The following is an 8,761-nucleotide window of genomic DNA, read 5'->3' as shown; positions in this document are numbered from 1 at the left end:
CGATTTCACCGGGAAACCATACTCTATGTCGTAACCTAAACTAGGGAGATTCTTTGCACGAAGCCCAATAGGAGGCTATGGGGAACCTAGTGTTGTACTAAGTTGAATAAGCATATATAACACAATCACAAGTATGAACAAGTACGAACAAATATGAACAAGTACATGAACAAATATGGACAGTTATATGAACAGTTATATATGACAAAGTGTGTATAGATAATGGAGTTTATGAAGGAAATATACCTGTAAGCATGATCCATTTGTATACACGGGGGCTCGGGACTTATACTCGAGGAGAGGTCCACTTGAATTTATTCAAAGCTATGTAAACAGGTATTCACAAAAGGGCTTGGGACTTATACCTACATGGAGGCCCATGATATTTTTGGGAAGATTTAAAGAAAACCTTCATTTTTGATTAGTTATTCAAGGTTAAAAACAAACTGATCGAGATATATACAACAAGGCGTACAATGAAATACCTAATTTCATGTACTGGAATGGGACTTATACCTATGTGGAGGCCCAGGTTTTATTTTATAAAACATGGTTGATTGTTTTGAAAAAAGATGTGAGATTTGTCGTTTGAAAAACTGTTTGAAAGTTTGTTTTGAAAGAAGTTTTCTGTATAAAGGAAAACTGTATAAAAAAAAGAAAGGGACTTATACTCTCTAATATTCGAGAGGCCCACATCGTTTTGAAAATCAATTGATCAATTTAAAAGATTTAATCAATAGTTTCCTTTGAAAATCAAAAAGAAATGGTTTATCGTTTTTGAAAAGAATCGCGATCGCTCGTTTTAAAACGATTTGAATTTTGAAAGAAGTCAATTTAATCAAGATAAACAAAAAGGTTATCCTCAATTAATACTTAGATGATTAAGGTTTGCTCAAAAATATTCACAAGTGATTAAGTTTGAAAATCAAATGAAAAATAATATTTAAAAGTATTAAAATTACTTAAAAACAAGTCATTTTAAACCTATTTAAAAATGTATCAAATAAATATTTTTTAATGATTTTTTTTGATATTCTTAAAATATATATATTAAATAAGAGGTGTGTAAAAAATGAATAAAAAATGAATTAATTTGGTTAGTTAAATAATTAATTGAAGTTGTGAAGAAAATAAAAGAAAATAGGGACTAAAAAATTGGTTTTGTCTCCACAAGGGTTTGAACCCACAACCTCACGCTCACCACTCAAAAACATAACCAACTGGACCACGCGCGTGGTCTGTTTAACTTTTGCAACGAATCAGTTATATTTTTGAATCAAATTCTAATTTCAGTTTCAAAATCTGGCGCCAAGAACACAAACCCAATTCAAATTTGAAAATTCTGAAAACTGATTTGTTTGGATCGAGTGAATAGCCTATCTTGCTCGATTTTTCACCAGGAACATGATGGTACCATTTAATTGCATTTATTTTATCTCTAAGGCTATCAATTTTCTGATGAACACGAAGAACCCTAATTCTGAGTTTCAATCTAAAATCGTGTGTGTGCATGATAAGTTGCAATTGATTGAGGGTTAATGATCCATACATATGCAGAAACATGATGGTAAACCAGTTTTTCATTTATGATGCATGTATGATAGAGTTTGAAGTTCAAGTGACTTACCTTCAAAAACGGCCAAACTGGAAATTGAAATCGTGCCTGGAGGTGTTACAGAAGTTGTTTGATGATCTGGATAGCTTCAATGAACCTTATGGAAGGTGTCTGGATGCTTGGAACCATCTGAATTCATCTGGGCATGGCCATGGTACCCGATCTGCATAAGCTTCAAGAGTGAATCGAATTTGATGATTCTGAGGTTATTGGCTATATGTGATGGATTGGATAGTTCATATGTGATATATGGATGATGTTAGAAGCATTAGTTTGGACAGAAATGAGCCTGGATGAAAATTGGCATGATAAGTCTCATGTTATGCATATTTGGAAGTGAGGTAGTGATTTTGAGTTTTAGGTGTTTTTGGAGTGTATGGATGGATCAAACAACTTCCAAATGATGTTTGTGGCTTGTGAGAAGCCTCACTTTGCTCAGAACTTGCAAGGTTTAGAGGTTGAGTTTTCTACCTCTTTGAAAACTATGAAACTTGTAATTCAAGAAAGAAAAGGAAAACCTATGCTTTGTGAGGTTTTGGTGTGAATTGAAGAGTGGAAATGACCTCTATTTATAGGCCATGAGTTCTGAATGCAGAACTTTGCAACTTGCTTCAAGAAGTGATGATTTGGCATTTGGAGATAGAAAGGAATCTTACCATTTAATGCAAAATGGTTAAAGTGACTTAACCATGGTTATTTCTCTAAGCTTCTTATCTCTTTCCATTCTGATCTCAAATCAGAAAATATCATTCAATCATTGCTTTGGTGTGTCATCACTTGAATTATAGGCCATATAGCATTTGAACTTAGTGAAAATGGCTTGTAATTTCATGCATAATGACCTCTAATTGCAAAAATCAAAGCCATAGCTACACTCCATATTTTTTCATGCTCTTTGACATTTTGGAAAGCTCATATTACACACTTCAAAAGCCTAGTTGAAAGTTTCTTCAAGATCTTTAAGGAAGTGGGTGAAAAAGATCCATGAACTTTGAAAAAAATGAAGTTTTAAGTGAAGTTTTCAAAAAGTATCAACTTTGAAGCTCCATATCTCTTAAATGGTTGATCTTATGGAAAAAAATTATATGTGTCAAAGTTGTTTATTGGATCAAAATCTACAACTTTCATGTTGGAAGTTTTTTTCAGTTTGTAGGTGAAATTTTGAGAAATTCCCTTCCAAAGTTTGGAAAAAACCATGAAAAACACAGAAAATTTTTCTAAGTATGAAAGTCAAACTTTGACTTTTTGATTCTTGATTGATTTTCTTGATTTTTCTTGATCAAATGTCTTCATATATCATATATTGATGATTCAAAACTTCAAAAGTCATGGTTGACCAAAATTTCCCAAAAGTCAATGGTGATCTTGTACAATTGACTTTTTTCAGACGAATCGCGTTTCTGGAGATTTCAAATGAAACAGGCTATCCTCACCAAATGGATGGTATGAATGAATCATATTGAAGCCTTAGAGGATATTGAGCCATGGTTTGAGTTGTGGCACCATGTCCTGATTAAAAAGTCAGTTGTTCAGTGAATTAGGTCAAAAAACCCTAATTGTCGATCTGATGAAATTGATGACTGTGTATCTTGAATTGAGATGCAATTTCCATGGGATATTGTCATAGGGATTATTTGAGGATGATTGAAACCTTTGATTGACTTCCTGGGGATTTTTAGGGTTTCCCAAATGTGATCCCTGATTTCAGTCCCTGATAGTTCAAAACCCTAATCTGATGATTTGAAATTTCACTGTTGGTCAATCCTTGTATAGGAGATGTTATGAGCCAATGGATTAGGTCAAAATGATGTACTTGGGATCTTGATATCATGTCCCAAGTCATTAGGTCAAACTCTGAGCAAAAGTCAGGAGTATGCTATCTTCAGTCAAAACCCTAATTTGGTTGGTTCAGAGCCTTTGAGATTGTTGAAATGAATCTCTGAGGACCAAATATTGATTGTTGATGAATATGATTCATTTGAGATGAAGGAAGAACAAAACCCTAATTGATTGTTGCTTGTACTGATGAGGGATTTCTTGATCAAACCCTGCTGAGCACAAGTAACAAACACAAGCTATGCAATTTGTTAGAGATGCAAATGATGCATATGCAAATGATATGAGGTGGTATGTTAGGTCAAAAATTGGGGTATGACAAGCATATCCTAGCTTTGTACTCGCTAAATCTGCTGGAGATAATCTAGAAGCCACTGCTTTCCCTCTTACTTCGATGAGTTCCTCCAGCTTTTCTTTCCATACTTTGTATCATGAAGCTATTTGTGCCAAGTCATTGGCCTTATGATTTGTTAGCCTGCGGATGTGCTTCTCATCTATATATTTGAATCTTTTAAGTAATCTGTTTGAAATAACAAAGTACATGATCAGGTTTACTTTTATGCACTTATACTCTTTTGTTAGTTGTTTGATTACTAGTTCAGAATCTCCTTTGATTTCGACTCTTGTTGCCCCCAATTCCAACAAGGCTTCAAGTCCAGCTATTAATGCTTCATATTCTGCCTCATTGTTTGAACAAATAGGGACTTTAATACTATACTTAAGTTTTGTTGGAATTTCTTTAGGAGAAATGATTATATTCCCAACCCCACTACCCTCTTTATAGGTAGAACCATCGAAGAATAATCTCCAAGGTTTTAACTCAACATAATTTTGAGGGTTTTCGATCAGTGCATGGTCTACAATGAAATCTGAGACTACTTGGCCCGTCATTGCTTTTAAAGGCAAGAAAGCCAAGGAATACTCAGTAAGGGCTAGAGCCCATTTTCCAATTCGACTGTGGAAGATTAGCTTTGATAACATGTGCTTGATAACATCGAAATGTAAAGAAACATAGACATCAATAGGTTTTATATAATATTTCAATTTGGTACAGGAGAAAGACAAACAAAGACATAGTTTTTCTATTGTACTATATTTTGTCTCTGCATCATTTAAAACCCTACTAAGATAATAAATGGCTCTTTCAACACCAATATTATCTTCTTGAGCTAACATGCTACCTATTGTTACATCAGAAGCTGATATATATATATAGCCTCATCGGCTTGTTCCCACAAGGTGGTGACAAGATGGGATGGTGCATCAGATATTGTTTAATCTCGTCAAATGCTTCTTGATGTTCTTTGTTCCACTCGAAATTTTCTTGCCTTAGGCGAAGGAGGGAAGAAAAGGCTTGAGTTCGACCATTTTGGTTAGAAATGAATATTCTCAGGAAGTTTATCTTTCCTAGTAGTTATTGCAACTCTTTCTTGGTTGATGGCGCTTTTTTTCCATGATAGATTTTGTTTTATTCTAGTTTATTTCTATACTCTTTTTGTGGACCACAAAGCCCAAGAAATCTACAGCCTGTACAAAAAAGGCACATTTAAAAGGATTCATCTTCAAGCCTCGTCCTTTCGAACGATTGGCGAAGGTGATCCAAATGACTTTCATCTGACACATATTTTATTACAATTTCATCAATATAAACCTGCATAAAGTATCTATGTAATCATGAAATATAGAATTCATTGGCCTTTGGTAAGTTTCCCCAGCATATTTTAGGCTAAAAGGCATGACTACCCATTCACAGGTACCTATTGCCCCAGGGCATCAAAAAGCTGTTTTGGACACATCTTCCTCAGCAATGAAGATCTGGTTATGTCCAGAGTATCCATCAAGCATACTAAGATACTCAAAGCCAGCAACTGAATCCATCTTTATGAGTTGCAACATTTAAATCATGAAAGTCTATGCATACTCTTAAAGAACCATTTTTCTTAATAATTGGAACTATATTCACAATCCATTCGACGTACCTTGTGGTCCTGATGAATTTGCAATGAAGAAGCCTTTCGACTTTTTTTATTTATTTTAGAAAGAACATCTGGGGCGAATCTTCTAGGAGTCTGCTTGATGGGCTTCTTGCCATCCTTGATTGGCAGCTTCAATTCGAGCAGATCTCTTCTCAAACCAGACATCTCGTCGTAGTCCCAGGCAAAACAATCTTTATTTTCTTTTAACAACTCAATTAAATTTGTTTTTATCTTTGCGCCTAGCTTAGTGCTGACCTATGTGATCCTCTTTGTGCTTCCGTCCCCAAGATCTATCTCTTCAAGGGAATCCCGCGCCAACATCTTTGCGCTCGACGAAATTGGATCTTTCTCAAATCCTAGAGGCTCATAATCGTAGATGGTGTCAAGCCTCTGGTCTAATGCTTTGATAGGTATTTGCACGTCGGGGGGTTCTGGCATGAAGTTTTCCCCTGGTCTTTCTACATGAAATTCGTCACCTATGGCCTCGACAGCCATGTTTGTCACTTCGGCTTTGAGAGTCGCTTTTCTTTTGTTCTCGGCCAGATAAGCTGAAATCTTTTTGAAGAACATCGAATCAGGCATAATCAATGTCTTCGTCCCAACTTGTTGGCCGTACACCAGGCAGCCCTTCGATGTCTTCTGGCTCTCCCATAACTTCTCTATCCCACTGAAAGCCATTTGGGTGAAAGGTTAAGAAATAAATGGCATTTTTATTGGGTGAGTACGCCTCTTCTACTAGATTGCATGGCCCTATGTTAGCCAAATTCCTATCTAAGTTCCTTCTGTCCACCTGATTGACATACGCCATGTAGTAACTTTGATCAGCCTCAATGTTTTCGACAATGCCATCCTCTATCCAGATTGATAGCCTTTAGTGCATTGTCTAAGGGACTGCTCCTACTTCATGTCTCCATTCTCTTCCAAGCAACGGATTATAGTTTGCCTTTACTGGTATTACCATAAACATAGTTGGCCTTGTAATCAAACTATAGCGGTGAAATTGGTGAGACTAGAGTCATGGGAAGACTTAGCTCATTTTCAACAGAGTCGCCACTGTGCTTTATTGTTTCCAAAAAGGAATGGGTGAAAGAGTGAATAAAACCCACAGAAGTTTTTAAAATCAAAACTAATAAACTTATCAGAGTTCTGGCTACGGAGGGTATATTATACAAGGGGAAGGTTTTAAGCACCCCTCATATCCATGGTACTCCATGGGAACCTCTTTGTTTTTGTGTTATTATCTTTTGTTTATAATTACCCTTTTTTTTTGAAAAACCTATGTGAAAAATTTGTTTGAAATAGAGGATGGGGATGGGAAGAGAAGTTTTTGAAAGTGAGCTCGATACGATATCGCATCTTAGGCCTACATACCCCTTAAGTGCAATAGGGAAGTCAGAGCTTCTGTAGTTCCTCTTAAAAGGAAGATAAAAGGGGGCCAAAGTGGCCAAAATCCTTTTGGGTGTGAGCTTTAAAATACTCACAAGTTTTTTTTTAAAAGAGGGTTAAGCTTTAAAATACTTAACAAGTTTGAAAAGGGATTAGGCTTTAAAATACCTAATAAGTTTAAAAGGTTAAGCTTTAAAATACTTAACAAATTGAAAAAGGAATTAGGCTTTAAAATACCTAATAAGTTTAAAAGGTTAAGCTTTAAAATACTTAACAAATTTAAATTAAATCGAAAAGGACCAAGCTTTAAAATACAAGGTCAATGGGTTAGGAGAAGTTTCACCAGGAATAATTCTTCTATTAACACCAAGGCTTCAAAACAAAGACATAGCTTTAACAATACAAAGGTCAATGAACTAAGAATAGTTTCACCGGGAATAATTCTACTCTTAGTACCAAGGTTTAAAAAACAAAGGGTTTGGTTAAGCTTTAACAATACAAAACCATAAACAAGTGAAAAGCTTTAAAATACTTACCACAAAAGTAAAAGAGATTAGAAAAGAGTTTGAGTACCTTTGACAATTTAGTTAATATCATTCCCATCCTTTTGGACAAAACAATAAACTTAAGTAATTAACAATGAATACCTCAAGTGTGTGTGTGTGTGTGTGTGTGTGTGTGTGTGTGTGTGTGTGTGTGTGTGTGTGTGATATCATGTGGCACAAGAACAAACAAGTGAGTATGATAATCAATAAGTAAGAGATATGAATGTATCTAAACCCTTGGATTCAAACTCATGTATGAAATGATGAATGATAAGTATGATGAATAAACATGGGGTTAGATTAACAAAACATATAAGAGATGATAATTAAATAACAATTAAGTACAAAGCATGGATAAAAAGAAATCAAAAAGTATGTACAAATAAACATGGATAAGCAAAGATCAACATGTTGCAAATTTTCTGGTTAGGGTTTTAAACCTAAGGTTTTTTTGGAATTAGGGTTTCAAATTAGGGTTTAATCATAAACTCCTAAACCTAATTGATTTTAATTGTTAAATATCAAATTCTTTAAGAGAATTGGTCTAAAGGTACATGAGAGAGTCAATGACACCTATACTAACCCTAAACAAATATTAACAAAACATTCATAAAGTTCTACAAAAGAAATAATCAAAACAAACAATTTTTAGTTGATTTTTCAAAGATAATAGAACATGTTTTTAATTAATTTTAAAATAATGATAAAATAAATATTTTTTGAGATCTTTTAACACGATATTAAAATAAACTAATTAAATAAAAAACATAAAAAAAAGGGATCAAAAATGTTAATTTACCTATTTCTTATGATTTTTTGAAGTTTAAATAGAAACTAATAAAACAAGTAATAAAAAAGAAAGGGAATGTGGGACCATGGCTTGAACCCACGCCCTTGGACACTGCACAAAACAACAACCAACTCTACTGCGCGTGTGTAGTGACAAAGAAGTGCACCCAGTTCAATAAATATAGAGTTTGGAAAAAATTGCAAAATAAATCAAAAGGTCTGGGGCGAGGGGGATTCGAATCCCAGACCTGTGGGTCAAGTGCGCGCTAGGTACAACGGAGATTGTCAATTGTGCTGAAAAGATTTAGTCATTATGGAATCAACTTCAATTCATTTTATTTTAAAAGGAGTTTTAAAGATGATGAATGGTGTGAAGCCTTCATCTTCTTCGTTGGAACGAACAGCAACAACAACACCATGGCCAAAACCCCAACTTTGTTATTTCTTGATCAATTTTAAAAAAGTAAAACACTGGCTTGATCAGAATTCAACCACGATTTCAACCATGTAATTAACATAAACTAAAACTCATTCAAACTCTTGAATTTTCCAGAAATGCATAAGAACCCTAAAATTGATTTTTAAAATTAAACTCTGGAATTAATCAATCAAGC

This window comes from Vicia villosa, linkage group LG6 (assembly GCF_029867415.1).
Source record: "Vicia villosa cultivar HV-30 ecotype Madison, WI linkage group LG6, Vvil1.0, whole genome shotgun sequence".
NCBI classification, from domain to species: Eukaryota; Viridiplantae; Streptophyta; class Magnoliopsida; order Fabales; family Fabaceae; genus Vicia; species Vicia villosa.
The sequence above is the reverse complement of the archived record's forward strand: the minus strand, read 5'-3'. Positions refer to the sequence as shown.